General features: G+C 40.9%; 1 protein-coding gene across 4 annotated transcripts in view; it reads right to left on the bottom strand.

The window, feature by feature from the left end:
- The window catches only part of FAR1 (fatty acyl-CoA reductase 1), a 58,494-nt gene extending 44,006 nt beyond the window's left edge, over positions 1-14,488 (bottom strand). The window contains exons 1-2 of one of the 4 annotated variants that reach the window (XM_055356600.2): positions 13,910-14,009; positions 11,774-11,861 (exon numbers count right to left, since the gene is read on the bottom strand). The gene's annotated coding sequence lies outside the window, so the exon portion shown is untranslated. Of the gene's footprint in view, positions 1-11,773; positions 11,862-13,909; positions 14,010-14,154 lie in introns of those variants that run through there. The other 3 variants (XM_063710989.1, XM_004050734.5, XM_019037369.4) reach the window with 3 other exon arrangements.
- Positions 14,489-15,129: the final 641 nt, after the last annotated feature.

The following is a 15,129-nucleotide window of genomic DNA, read 5'->3' as shown; positions in this document are numbered from 1 at the left end:
AAAAAATAACTTCAAATAAATGTCCCTTTAAAAGGGGGAACTGGCTGAGTGCAGTGGCTCATGCCTGTAATCCCAGCACTGTGAGAGGCCAAGGTGGGCAGATTGCTTGAGCCCATGAGTTTGAGACCAGCCTTGGCAACAAGGCAAAACCCCACCTTGAAAAAAAAAATACAAAAATAAGCCAGTCGTAGTGGTGCACACCTGTGATTCTAGCTACTTGAGAGGCTGAGGTGGAAGGATCACTTGAGCCCAGGAAGTTGAGACTACAGTTAGCCATAATTGTGCCACTGCACTCCAGCCTGGGTGACAGAGTGAGACCCTGCCTCAAAAGTAAAAAACTAAAAAAGTAAAAAGGATAATCAACTAAGAAACAGTCTAAACCAGGAGCTGGCAAAGGTTTCTGTAAAGGGCCAAGTAACAAGTATTTTCCACTTTGTGAACCATACAATCTCAGCAACAACTTCTCAGCTCTGCCACTGTACCAGAAAAGCAGCCATGCATAATAAATAAATGAATGGGTGTGGCTGTGTTCCAATAAAACTTTAAAAAAACCGGAAGACAGTTTGCAGGCCATAGTTTGCCAACCTCTGTTTTAAACAATGACTTCCAATATTCCACAAACATTCAGAAAAATGAAGTATAAATGAGAAAGACATCAATGGGAAAGCAGTACAGTCTAAATATTCGTTGTCTATGATTTCACTACTACTATTGTTACTGACACACTGTAAAATGGGCAACAAATGCTTGTTTGATACAATAATATCTTCATAAACAAAACAACACATTAATGCCAGGCTTCAGAAATGTAGATATGCCAGCGGCTGAATGCAAAAGGATGACATGACCTATAGCCTTTTTCAAGATATGTATTTTTTAAGATCTGTATTTCTAAAAGGAAAGCCCATTAAGATATGCAGGGATGAGGCTTGGGCTGTATTATTTTGCAGAAAAGACTACAAGTGAAGAAGAGCACATAACATAATCCTGTCACAAACTCAGAGAAACTCTTGCCCACTACTTTGTTCAAAAACTTGATACAATAATAATAATAAAAAAGCACAGAATTTAAAAGTATGGATGGGAAAGTAGTATGGAATGGAGTATTCTGGCTACCTATCACTACATAACAAAATCACTCTAAAACTTAGTGTTTTAAAACAACCACCATTTTATTTTCTTCCACAATTTTTATGAGTTAGGAATTTGTAAAGGGCTCAGCTAAGCAATTCTGGCTGAGCAGTTCTAGCTCTGGACTTTAGCCTCTTCGATTTTCCCCATGAGATAGTTTGGGCTTCCTTATAGCATGGGGACCTCAGAATAGTCAGATACTTACAAAGCTGCTAATGGCTTAAAGACCAGTATTCTTATGAGCTAGGCAAAAGCCCTCTCACCTTTTCTGACCTAGCCTTGGAGGTCATACAGTGTAATTTTCTGCCACATTCTATTGGCTACAAGTGATTTACAAGACTGCCCAAATTCAAGGGACTTAAATCCCACCTCAGAATGAGAGAACAGTTAGGGTCTGTACAAGCTCACACATGTGCGATGGAAAATACTGTTGCAACCATCCTTAGAAAATAGTCTGTCACAAACAGCATCAAGTAAAGTAACTGCCTGTTACTCTTGAGACTGTCAATCACCAACCCATGCTGGACCTATTTCACAGGACTACGGTACAACGAAGAGTTGTTTCTTACTGTTTTTTTAGCCACTCAAAACCCATTTTAAAAATATGGACTCATGGACTTCACACTTTGAAATATTCTGTCTACCCAATAACCTCATCTACTGAACGAGAATTTCACATTCCCATGTTCAATTAACTTTCCCATGTTCAATTAACTATAAACTCCTGAACCTGGTTTTAGCTGAACTAAGGAGCAAAGTTCTGCAGCATTACCATCTGGAGTTGACACACCTCTAGTCAAAAGCAAGACAACTTGTTTTACAGAAGTTAGACTATGAAGAAGCCTCGAGCTAAGTATATCCATTAAGATTTTCTGACAGATTCCCATCTGAAGCATTGAAAACCAATGCTCCAGTGTTTTTCCTACTATATTTTGGTAACTGCAATCATCACTTAATGTTTTGATTAAGACTGCTATGGTTTAGATATGGTTTGTTTGGTCCCACCAAGTCTCATGCTGAAATCTGATTCCCAATGTTGGAGGTGGGGCCTGGTGGGAGGTGTTTGGGTCATGTGGGCAGATTCGTCATTAATGGTTCGGTGCCACTAAGCGTTCTCACTCATAGTGAGAACTGGCTCAGTTCTCAGCCACAAGAACTGGCTGTTGAAAAGAGCCTGGCAGCTCTTCCTCTTTCTCTCTTGCTTCCTCTCTCACCGTGTGATGCCTGCTCCCCTTCACCTTACACCAGGAGTGGAAGCCTCCTGAGGCCCTCACCAGAAGCAGATACTGATGCCGTGCTTCTTGTACAGCCTGCAAAACTGTGAGCCACATAAACCTCTTTTCTTTATAAATTACCCAGCTTCAGGTATTCCTTTATATCAATACAAATGGACTAAGACAGACTCAACATCAAAGAAAACATCCTCTGAGCCAGGCACAGTGGCACACCAACTACTTGGGAGGCTGAGGCAGAAGAATTGCATGAGGCGAAGAGTTTGAGTCCAGCCTATGCAACAGGGTGAGAACCTATCTCAAAAAAGAAAACCTCACCTGAAAGAAATCTATAAGCAACAAAAAAAGAGCCAAAATGCAAACCCAAAGTGTACAAATTATTTAGTGTAGTCAAGCTCCTAATAACAGTGGGTTCCTTTTTCCTTTTTCAAAAATTAAGGCTTATTGAGCATTTTCCACAAATAAAGATCAGCTGTAGCATCCTGGTTAACATTTCTTTTTTCAATAAAAGATGCTAGTGTCCAACCCTGTGGTAAGTACCCATTGAAGTAGATATAATGGCCACTTTGTTTGCCTACACAAGCACTGATTTACCAATATTTAACTGTCTATATCCTATTTTCCCCAATACTTCCCCCCAAGGCACTTCTCGGTAGTAAGGAATCTAAAGACATTCATTAGTTCTTAGGCCACTATACAACTGTTTCATATAATGATGCTGTTCCATAAGCATGGCACTTTGACAAGAGTTAAAATGCTTCTAGGATCTTACTATCCTGGAAAATGTTACACATTGAGAAAAATAAGATTCAGAATTCCTCTGAGTGATGTAAAAATCAAAAAAGACACCTTTAAAAAGTCAAATTCTACTCTATGAGAGAGGAAATGTCAGTTTTGTAGCACTAAAATTATCTGCTGATCAGAAAACAAATTTTTCAATAATATACATTTTCCTTTGTTTCTGTTTCTGTCCTTAAGGCCAGAACCAGTAGGATAACTTCTCTACTATAAAGCCTACAGAAGGTGGGCTGTGTTCTTGTTAACATACAGCTTGATAACACTGAATAATAAACAGGAAGAAGCACCCAAAATAACAAAAAAGTAGTTCTAACAATTAGTTAAGTTAGTGAAATTGGAGGGGGAAAAAAGCAGTCTGCTGCTTGCAAAAACATGTATTCAATTTCCTTCTAGGGGAAGAAAACAGTTTTTTTTAAATAAAGTAATTCCCGTAAGTCATACATGACTTTTTTTAGGTAAACTATTGTGCTTGATCACTTTTTACCTTAATAATAATGTTTTCATATTAAGACATGAAATTTTAATCCTAATACTTTCAGACTCAGAGAAGTGAAACACAGTATTCCAATATACAAAGATATGCTAATATTTTAAGTGTACTACCAAAGACAGAGCTTTTCAAACTTTTATAACAGAATTGCAATATCTTTTTTGCTAAAAAAAATTTATAAAATTTGACTTCACAATATACCTGAAGATTTATATAAAATATTTCAAATTACTGAAGTAAAACTGATGTTATAGGAAAACATACCATATTTACCCTGAACACTACATATATACTACATACCGCTTCGCCCAAAATTAACAAAGGTAAATTATGTATGCTTCATATATATGCTGTATTTTCTATTTTTCTTGTGTCACTTTCTTATTGCTGCCTTCTGAATCTTGTTCTCAAGGCTGAACCTAAAAACAGGACTCAGTCCTCCAAGGCAGCATTTGTGGTAAATGGTGCTAGGAAACTATATGCTTTATCCCAACCAGATTAAAGATGTATATTAGCATATCAAAGATTACAAATGTCCTGAGGTAAAAAACAAAAAAAAAAAAAAAGAAAACAACAACAACAACAAAAAAAACCCACTAAATTCTATCTAAGCCCTGCTCTTCATAAATGTCCCAACACAGCTAGGGAACCAATGCTCATGAGCAGCTCAAGGATTACTAAACCAGCCTTCAAAAGTAATGATTTTCCAAGAAAGGGCCAAGCCTCCTGATGGACTATAAATGATTTAGAAAGCATGACCTTCGTGGCCATGCCTGTAACCCCAGCACTTTGGGAGGCTGAGGCGGGTGGATCACAAGGTCAGGAGATCGAGACCGTCCTGGCTAACACGGTGAAACCCTGTCTCTACTAAAAATACAAAAAATTAGCTGGGCATGGTGGCAGGCGCCTGTAGTCCCAGCTACTCAGGAGGCTGAGGCAGCAGAACGGCGTGAACCCAGGAGGCGGAGCTTGCAGTGAGCGGAGATCGCACCACTGCACTCCCGCCTGGACGACACAGCGAGACTCAGTCTCAAAAAAAAAAAAAAGAAAACATGACCTTCCTTTAATCCATAAAGCTACTTATGAATAAACTATTAAGCTAGTTACCAAGAGTTGCAAAAATGAAGACTTTACTAGAATGTACCAAAAACTTCAATTTGTATTCCACTAGTATATCCAGTTGCTGCAACTGGCAATGCTGCAAGCTCCTACCACATATGCATACTCAAAACATAGAAGTCCGTAACTTTCAAGAGGGGCACTTGCCATCAGTGAAACTGTGTTGTCTTTAGTTGGTCTTCGTTTTCAATTGTCATTATTCTTGCCTTTTAATTAAATTACCATTAGGTTTGGCTCATCGTTATCAATTTAGTTTTTGGTTATTTTATTATAACTGTAGAGAATATATTGATACAATTCCATCACTAGGATTTGAGGCCTGCAGTTTTCTAATTAGTCTAGACTTTATGACAAGCATATTTTTTGTGATTCAATTAGGAACCATCCATATAGCTCTTCCCAAAAAATGCTTATACCTTGACAATTGTTATTATTCCATTAGAAAGTAGAAATTATTGAGCTAAAGAATGACTCAGCCAAAAGGCTAGGACTAAAAAAGCTTGACAGGCACTGCTCTAAGGGTCCTCACTCTGGCTATGATGCCACTAATGTACCGGCAAGTCTTAGCCCCAGCCAGCCTTTCCACATGAACCAAATGTGGCAAAAGAACTCAGAATCGGGATCAGTCATGTAAGCAGTAACTTCTTTGAACCTGGATGTCAATGATCCTTCCAGTGTCTAGTTTTGAGCGGTGAAAAAATAGCTTTTAGGAATGTATTTAAATGACTAAATCCCATAACAAACTCTCTTCTCAAAAATCTTTTCCTAGTTTATTTTTAAAACTTTGCCAAGTTCATAGACACAGCTTGCAACTAAATGCTGTTAGGCAAAGATCATCCTAGAAAGGTATAAAAAAGCATGAGCAAAATGTTTTAAGAACTGTGGATTCTTAATATCTGTTTCCAACTGTGGAATGGAATTAAGCTCCTAAAACACGCCTACCCTAATAAATCTTGTAACTATGGGTTATTATGTTAAAGATGGAAGGAGTATATGACGGCAAAGTAAAAACATTATGGTATAACAGTTCAGGGAATTCTTAGCCAATTTACCAATAATCTAGTTACCATGCTAAAGTTAATATACTTCCTTCTCCAAATACTGAGATCCAGAATGAAAAGACAAACAAAATAAATAAGCACAATAGACTTACCAAAAATCAGGTAATGAGAAACAACGCTGTTGGGATTGCCATAACCAACAGACCTTAGGCAAGTCAACCTCTCTGATCACTCTTTAAATTCACTGAAGGAGAGGCCAGATCACTGATTGTTAAAATCTCTTCTGGCTTTCACAGTCTGTATTTTTACTACTATGTATTGGAATAAGTTGTTTCCTACTAGTAGATTAGGTACTTGAAAAATTATTAACTCCAACAGGTCACAAGGGTATCACTTTAAAGCAATTCACCTAATATTCACTGAACTTCGAACAGTCTGTGCACAGCTCTGTGGGGTCAAATGTCCCATTACCGGCTAATTCACCTGTTCCTATCTCCTGAGAATTCTGCTTATGTTCATAATCATTATCATAATTACATTTTAATTACAATCCACAAGTTTTTAAAACCACCTATTTCTCAGAAACTCATTTAGGGCCATTCCTCAAACTAAGTGAACTATGAGCACTTGTATCTCAGGGCTCCACTGAGAATCAATCCTTTGTCAGCCAAAAACAGTTTCTAAGCTCCTGCATTACTTCCGGTTGTTTCAACACAGATGCGAACCTCAAAATACTTTAGCAGATCCTTTCCTCCACAGATCTTAACTGCCTAAGGACACAGTAAGTCAAAGTTTTTACTTCTGGGGGAAAAAAAGGTATTTATGCATTTATTCATTCACATGTCATATATTCTACTTCCTGTTAATCCAGGATGGACAGGAGCCATAAATAAAGTACCACACGCTTATTCCAAAATCTTTAGTGAAATAATTCCTATTTATTAAACTGGCTACAGCTTGTTTTTCCCTAAGAATTCAACTAAGAATGTCTAATTTTTTAATTAGGCATTTGCAATAATAAGCTTTATCATTTTATCACTCTTAATAATTAAAAACACTTGTTTGTAAAAGGCAAGCAGAACACACAGAAAGATAATTGAGTTGAATTTTAGCAATATGCTTTCTGCCTACACATTAAAGAATAAATTATTAAGACAGAATCCACAGACCCCCCAAGGATATTTGAAAGTACATTTTTCTGATGAGATAGCACAACACTTTGAGGAGATGCTCAGAGAAGTTCACGACCTTTGACAAGCAATTTCTGCATTAGGGAATATACTTTAAGATTTTATTCTCAGAATACTTCAAAATAAGCTATAATGGTAACAATTCCCTAAATTCAAGGATTTCTCATGAATTATGCCAACATTTCTGGAAAAAATTTCATGTAAGACAAGAATGATCTAAACTAGATATTTCAAAATAATCTTAAAATTGTCAAATAGTTAACATTTAAGTTAATCACACACACACAACTGCACACCAAAGCTGATGGCACAAACCCACAAACATTCTAACAAGAATGGATCCATTAATACATGTGGTATTAAGATATTTAGAAGGCTTTTTAACAGAACGTGCCAAAAAATTAACCACAAACAGTGATATATTCACAAAGTAGTGTGTCCTAATTTCTGCTACAGCAACCGGCTTTGTTCAAGTTCTGATATAACATCTACACTATGCCAAGTACATGTTGTAGTAGTCTAAAAGATAAAGACAGAGAGATAGAGATTTAGATATAACTTATTCTATGAAGCCAAAATTAGATTTCCTAACTGCATGCTTTATCCATGTGATTACCCTCACCTTATCCCTGAATGTTCTTTCTCTCTATTGCCACTTGTTTAAGTTCTACTTTCATTCTAAAATAATGTCAGTTCCCACTTAAGAGTCTCTACCACCAATTTTGGCACATGATCCAGTGTTGCTACATTCTGTTTCACATATGTACAGTCTCTTCAATTATATTATCCTTGCCCTACAGTAGCTTACTATATCTAATTTCTCGTGCCCAGAACAGTATAATGCTCAAGTCTCAAAATATATTTATATGAACAAATTTGCACCTCACTTGGATTAACATGTCTATTATTATACTTATCACACTGCATGGTAACAACTGGTAAAAAAAAAAAAAAAAAGTCTAGGGATTTGCTTCAAAATAAAGAAGGAAGTGGATGGAGGTATGGATGAAGCAAGACTGACCACAAGTTAGTAACTCTTAAAGTTGGTGATGTATGTATTATTGCTGTCAATTTTCCATAATACAAAGTTTAGAAGTTTGCCTCTCCTACTAGTAAGAGGGCTTCTTAAAGACAAGTTCAAGAGTGTTCTTCTTTGTACATCTATCCAATACAGAGCAGACGAACTGAACTTTACTAAACACGTTTCATTCTTTAGGTAGAACTACTTTTCAATGAAACTTCAACATCTTTTTGACAGTACTTTATTTAAAAAAATTTTTCATTAGCTCAAATAAAACATATATTCACTCATTCATTATTTTCTGGGTCCCTGCTTCCTAAGATATGCTGTCCTGGTAAATGTAGGATACCAAAAATAATTTATCCTCTCTAATAAATTAAGAAGGGAAAGAAGGAAGATGAAAAGAAAATATTGTAAAATGCAGTAATACAGTTTTTAAGAAAGGCATCTAGGGCATCTATGTTTTTAATTAGAAAGAAGGCATACAACCTGTTCAAGGAAGACAGGCTTAAAATTTCTCCTCCCCCTTCATTTTACAGATGAGGAAACTAAAGCCCATAGAGGGGAAGTGACTTGCCTAGCAAGTTACACACCAAGTAGCTAACAAAACCAAAATTAAAGCTCAGATCTGCTGATTCACAGTTCAATTTGAATTTTTTTTCTTTTTTTTTTTTTTTTTTGAGACGGAGTCTTGCTCTGTTGTCCAGGCTGGAGTGCAGTGGCGCTATCTTGGCTCACTGCAACCTCTGCCTCCCGGGTTCAAGCAATTCTTCTGCCTCAGCCTCCTGAGTAGCTGGGACTACAGGTGGGCGCCACCACGCCCGGCTAATTTTTGTAGTTTTACTAGATGGGGTTTTCACCATATTGGCCAGGCTGGTATCGAACTCCTGACCTCATGATCCGCCCACCTTGGCCTCCCAAAGTGCTGGGATTACAGGCGTGAGCCACCGCACCCGGCCCAATTTGAATTTTCTACATCATAATGCTTTTCTGTACACTGTAATGTTAACTAATGAAAGAGAATGAGTTATTTTATTGGTAGTATATATTTCAATTATTTATTAAATCATATTTTAAAAAATAATAGGATAAGATGGGGAAGGCTGGTAAGAAAAAGTGCACAACAAATTGGTAAGATACTTATGTGTGAAAACTACAGGCATATGCCATGCTTCATCAATTCTGAGATACATTTAAGACATAGTAACCATTTCACAAACATTTTGAAGTAAATATAGACAATATACATCTTCAAAAAATTCTAAAATATGAAAACATACATCTCTAAAGCAAGAAAATATAAGGTATCCTATAAGACACTAAAAAATCACTGTCATTTATTTAGAGGCAGTGTCACAGAGCACAAACACTCAGAGCAAGAGTCTCATCTTCTAAGGTAACAAATACCTAACGCTTGTGGCATTTTTTTTCAGTTGAAGGTATAAATCAGTCCTCCTTGCTATTAGTTTCACAAGCATGAGTTTTGGAGTTAGACAAAGAAAGGTTTGAATCCCAGCTCTGTCACTTAGCTCTCCAACCTTGGAAAGTTACTAACTTCTCTGAGTCTCACTCTCCTCATCTGTAATATGGTATTCACATTTTAGAGAATTATATGAGAATCCAATGTGGTAATTTATTGAAGGATTATGCTACAGTGCCTAGATGAAATAGGAATCACATTAATATCGTTTCCTCTCAGAATCCCTATGGGCCAAGTGAAATTAAACTAAAAGCTAGATGAATTTACGAAACTCTTTCCTCTCTGTTTAGGAGACTGTAATAAGTCTGTACTGATCCTAGGGCAAATCCTATTAGTTTGGGAATCATTCTTTGAATAAGAAAAGCTTATTTTCTTGACTTCTGTCTCCACTCTTCAAATTGGGAACCGAAAACAATGGTGAATTTATAAGTGTTTAAGTTGATCAGCTATACCTAAATCCAGCACTTCCATTTTGTCTTACTGAACTGAAACTCTAAGCCTGTTACAAACCCATTAATGAGAGGAACTATAGAACCAATGTGTAGGAAGAAGGATATAAAGCCAAAAGAAGCAGTTAAAATGACACAATTCTATCAGTGGTTTGTTGGGTTTTTTTAAACCTTAAATTCATGTATTAAACTCTAAGAAAACAAATGTTCAGGAAAACAAAGACTGTATCTCCACCATTCAGGGTGGGTTAGTAACTTGATCCTTCAGGTTAAGCAAATACCACCTTTCAGTACATACAGTTTCAGTTTCCATCAGTGACAATCCAGTCATTTCCAAGATAGGAACACACCTACCAAGGTGGCTCTTACCAAGTAGGGACTGAAATAAGACTATCTTCTCTCCTACCCCAGGTTCAGACTAGCCTACCCACATTTTCCTGAGTATTAGCTCATTTCAGTTGAATGCTTGTCCCCACTAATTATAAAAATAATGCTCACTTTTTTTTTTTTTTGAGACAGGGTCTCACTTTGTCACTTAGGCTGGAGTACAGCGGCATGATCAAGGTTCACTGCAGCCTCAACCTCCCGGGCTCCCACCTCAGCCCCCAAGTAGCTGGGATTACAGGTGCGCACACCACCTTGCCCAACTAATTTTTTTTTTTTTTTTTTTGGATAGAAAAGGGGTTTTGCCATGTTGCCCAGGCTGCTCTTGACCTCTTGAGCTCAGGCGGTCTGCCTGCTCATTTTTTTAAATTTGAAAAAACTAAAAAGTGCAAGCATTTTAAAGCATCCATGATCTTCCAGCCAAAGATTAAAACATTACAAGGGGTCATACCATCATCTTTCCTATGAATCTGACCATAACTGTGAAAATATTTAAATTTGTATAGAGTACCTGCCACTAAACACAATTAACTACCAGCCCAAACATTAATATCTTCATTCCAGCTTTCTTGTGACTAAATTCACATTACTTTTTTACTTACTTAACTCAATGGTTTCTTCTCAATCGTTCTGAGTCTCTCAGCTATATACTTGGTTGCTAACCACCACCTCTTTAAAACTCTATCCCAGGTTTCTCTAAACAGTGTATTCCTCAGTATCTACAGAAATCTCTCCAACTAATCTTTTTCTTTCTTCACTGGCTCTTCTTACATAAACTGACAATCTCTAGAAAATAGATGAGGTCTGACTTGAATTTTCTTGTCAATGTTGAACACCCAGCACTTAGTACAGTGCCTGGCAACAAGCAGATGCTCAATTAACATTTACTGACTGATTCTGCCAATCCTGACCTGTCCCCTCCTAGCTGTGTGACCTTGGGCAAGTTATATCTCTCTGAGTCTTATCTCCCTCATCTATAAAATACAGATAATCAGAAGATGAGATAATATTTGGAAGGTTCAAAACAGTGTCTGCCACAAAGTAGCACCCAATAAATTTTGCTATTATTATCAATATACTCTAGCACAGGACTCAAAAATGTTTCCGACTTATGATATATGGTTGACTGTTAAACCTACCTCTCAAGAACCTTACTTTCACTTCATTCTCCTATAACTATCAAATATTATTTTTATGCTCTTTCCTTTACTACCTATCTCCAATCCATTATCAACTGTTAATTTTCTCTCCTAACCAACATAAAAAATTATTTATCAGCTAAGCTGCAACATAGACTTGGTTGATTTCCAAACCCCTAAATCTTCATTCGAATCTTCAATTATCCTTAAAAACCATTTTTAATTTGTCACTCTTGTCCACAGTTGCTTATACCAAGTACAAACTACTGGAATGTCATCCTCATGTCTTGTAATAACCCACATCCCAACTTCTAGTTCACATGATGGCTCAAAACTCACCTCTTTCAGGAAACCTTCCCTGATTCACTCCACGCCATTCAGATTACTTCTCTACTGCAAGTCGCCTCAGCACTTAGGTATTGTTATACTAAGGGCAAATGTGATCACAGTAAACAGCATCACTAAGAAATCGCTTTCACAAAATTGTTTCTAGATCATAAATAATGGTCCATTAGTTAAAATGCTTTGCTGATCTGGTTAACAAGCAAACATGTTACACAGCAAATGCTCTCTTTGGCTTCTGTCCTTGACTCATACTCTTCACAAACCTTTTGTCCTATCCTCAAACAGAAACTCTATCTCCCATTTAAATACACTGGAAATATGGTAGTGGGCCACCTTCTTTTCTACTACCTCTTCTCTGACCTCAGTCTCTGCCTCCAGCCTCTATCCACACCCCATAAATAAAAATTCCAAAAGCTTCAAACAGAATAGCAGTGATGCATACATACCATGTCTTTCCTGAGTGGGGAAAAAAAAAAAAAAACCTCAATCTACTTAGCTACAAAATTCTTCACAAGGGTAATAAATTTCCCAACAAGCCTAATACATAATCAAACTCCAGAAAATTTATGTGGAATTTTTATGGATAAATTTATGGAATAATTTTGGCCGGCGCGGTGGCTAACGCCTGTAATCCCAGCACTTTGGGAGGCCGAGGTGGATGGATCGCTTGAAGTCAGGGGTTCGAGACCAGCCTGGCCAATATGGTGAAACCCCGCCTCTACTAAAAATACAAAAATTAGCCGGTGCGGTGGCATGTCTCTGCAGTCCCAACTACTCGAGAGGCTGAGGCAAGAGCTGATCACTTGAACCCGGGAGGTGGAGGTTGCAGCGAGCCAAGATCGCGTCACTGCACTCCAGCCTGGGCAACAAAGCGAGACACACACATACAAATTTATAAAATAAAAACAAAACAAAAATTATAAAATAATTTTATGGAAAATGTATGGAATAACAGGGCCTGGGTGGGGTGGCTCACCCCTGTAATCCCAAGCCTTTGAGAGGCCACGGTGGAAAGATCTCTTGGGCCGAGGAGTTTGAGGCTGGAACGAGCTATGATCTCGCCACTGCACTCCAGCCTGGGCGACAGCAAACCCTGTCTCTGTTTACTTTTTAAATTAACTTGAAAAAAATACATCAGGATTGTACTTATACGTTAATTTTCACTTGTATTACTGTAAGAGATCTTGCATCATTTTTATGCTATATTACACATGCCCAACATGACAGCTGAGAAACTCCCCTGGAGGGCAGATTTTCTGAGAGTATCTTCTGATGTTGTCTTTAAACCAACACTTTTTTTTTTAACATAAAGAATTAAGGGATTCCTGACTGCCATCCAGTCAAAAGCAAACAATATGTATGCCATTACTTCGGAGGGAGTGAGTTCTTGTGCTGCTGAGGCAAAACGAGATGAACTGTCACAGGGATGGCAGGAGAGGTGGAGTGTAGGAGGATCAGCCCCAGTAGTGAGAATTAAAAACTCTTTTGAGTATCTGGCCCTCCACTAGCAGTAAATTAACCTTCAAACCTGACCAAGACACTACCTGAGACCCTCCACTCTCCGACACTGCAGAATCAGACAACTGTTCTTGCTCAACTACTCATAAAAGATTCACAGCCTTCACCTACCACACATAAATCTACCGCGTTTGCTGCTTGCATACTTTGTCCTAACAGACCAACTAATGCCTTCTAGTCCAACAGCCTCCCGTCCACACCTCACATAAAACCTTCTCTCAGCCACCTTCCGGTTTCAGTAGGTGCCTCTTACTCCAGATCCACGTGTCCCCAGTTCTCCAGAGACCTTCAAACCCCAAGCTCGTCCTCCCTTCACTCCCAGCTGATCTCCCCCCAGGCCCTATCAATCCTTACTTCCAATAGGCCAACCACACTCCCCGGCCCCGCGCCTTCTCCCTGAGCACCCTTTTCTGAGCATCACCTATTTCCCACCACTTTCTTCCTCCCCAGACCCGGAATCCTGCAATCACTAGGCCTCCCTTTGCCGCTACCCTTCCGCGAGCACGCGGAGCCCGCTGCTCGGTTAACCACCCCGCCCCACCTTCGCCACCTCTACGCGGCCTCCCACCCCAGGCGGCCCCCCGGGCTCCGCGGCTGCAAACCAGGCCCCACCGTACGTCCCCCTCGCGGTCCCGGCCCTGTGAAGGGCGGCGGCGGGGCAAAGAGGCGCAGAGACCACCCGGGGTGAGGCGGGCGCCCTCACTTCTGGGCGTACCCGGGCGGGGGCGGGGGCGGGACGGCTGGTCGGCGCCCCCGCCTCGGCCAGGCCTGCAGCCCGGGCTCCCGCAACCACTGCCCGAGCCAGGCGAGGAGGAGCCCGCAGCCCGGCCGCTCCCGCTGGCGCACCCGCTTCTCACCTAGACGCAGAGGCTCAGGCCTCGCTCTCCCACTGGCCGTCCAGCAATAGCTGCGCCGCCGCCGCCGTCGCGCTCTCTTCACTCGCTTTTCCACCGCCCCCGACCGGCTGCTGAAGAGCGGACGGGCAGTGGCACGCCCATTGGCTGAGGCCCGCAGTCGCGTCAGCCGGCCCCGACCGCACCTCGCGACGTGACTGGCTGGCGCGGCGCCTCTTTTCGACATCCGCTTTTGATTGGCTCTCGCGCACACCCTTATCCGCAGGACCAGTCATCCTCCTCCCTGCTTTAGCCTCCCACCCCCAACCCGGTTTCCCTCCGGGAGGGAGTGGGGCGGGAGCGGACGCCAGCGGAACGCGAACGGCCAATGGGGGCGCGGAGAGAGGGCCGGGAGGTGGGCCCTGCGGCCGGGAGGCTCGCGGGGGAATGCTCAGCCAATGGGCCCGCGCCCCACATCTCGAGTCCTGGAGCGCCCCCGCCGGCTGCTGGCGTCCTGTCGGGTCGCGCCCAGGGCCACGCCCGGCTGTCCGTCGCGCGGGAGGGGCGCCAACTCCCAAGGTTGGGAGCACGCAGCGAGGCCCGCGCGGGAGACAGCGGGGCTGCCATTGTGGCGTGCTTAGCGCTATTATGGTGGGGCCTCCGGCCCCACCGGCCCTCCGGCCATTGCTGGGCGTGAGGGATCCGTTCGGAGAACTACCAGCTTGGCGGGTGTGGCCCGGGTCGGTGAGAGCGGAGAGCTGTATGGACCCCTGGAGCCTCCACGGGTCTCGCCCAGCCCCAGGGGACTGTGGGCCCATTCATTCCACCTTCCACTTCCTCCAAAATAATTCCCTACAAAACTTACCGGTAGTGACAGGAGTTAGAATAACGTTTACTTCTGAGGGGTGGGGCACGAGGGAACCTATGGAAAGCTGGAAATATTGCGTCTTGATCCTGGTGGTCGTTCCGGGCTGTGTACACATGGAAGAATTCATCGAG

The sequence above is a fragment of the Gorilla gorilla genome, chromosome 9 (assembly GCF_029281585.2).
Source record: "Gorilla gorilla gorilla isolate KB3781 chromosome 9, NHGRI_mGorGor1-v2.1_pri, whole genome shotgun sequence".
Taxonomy (NCBI): Eukaryota; Metazoa; Chordata; class Mammalia; order Primates; family Hominidae; genus Gorilla; species Gorilla gorilla.
The sequence above is the reverse complement of the archived record's forward strand: the minus strand, read 5'-3'. Positions and strand labels throughout refer to the sequence as shown.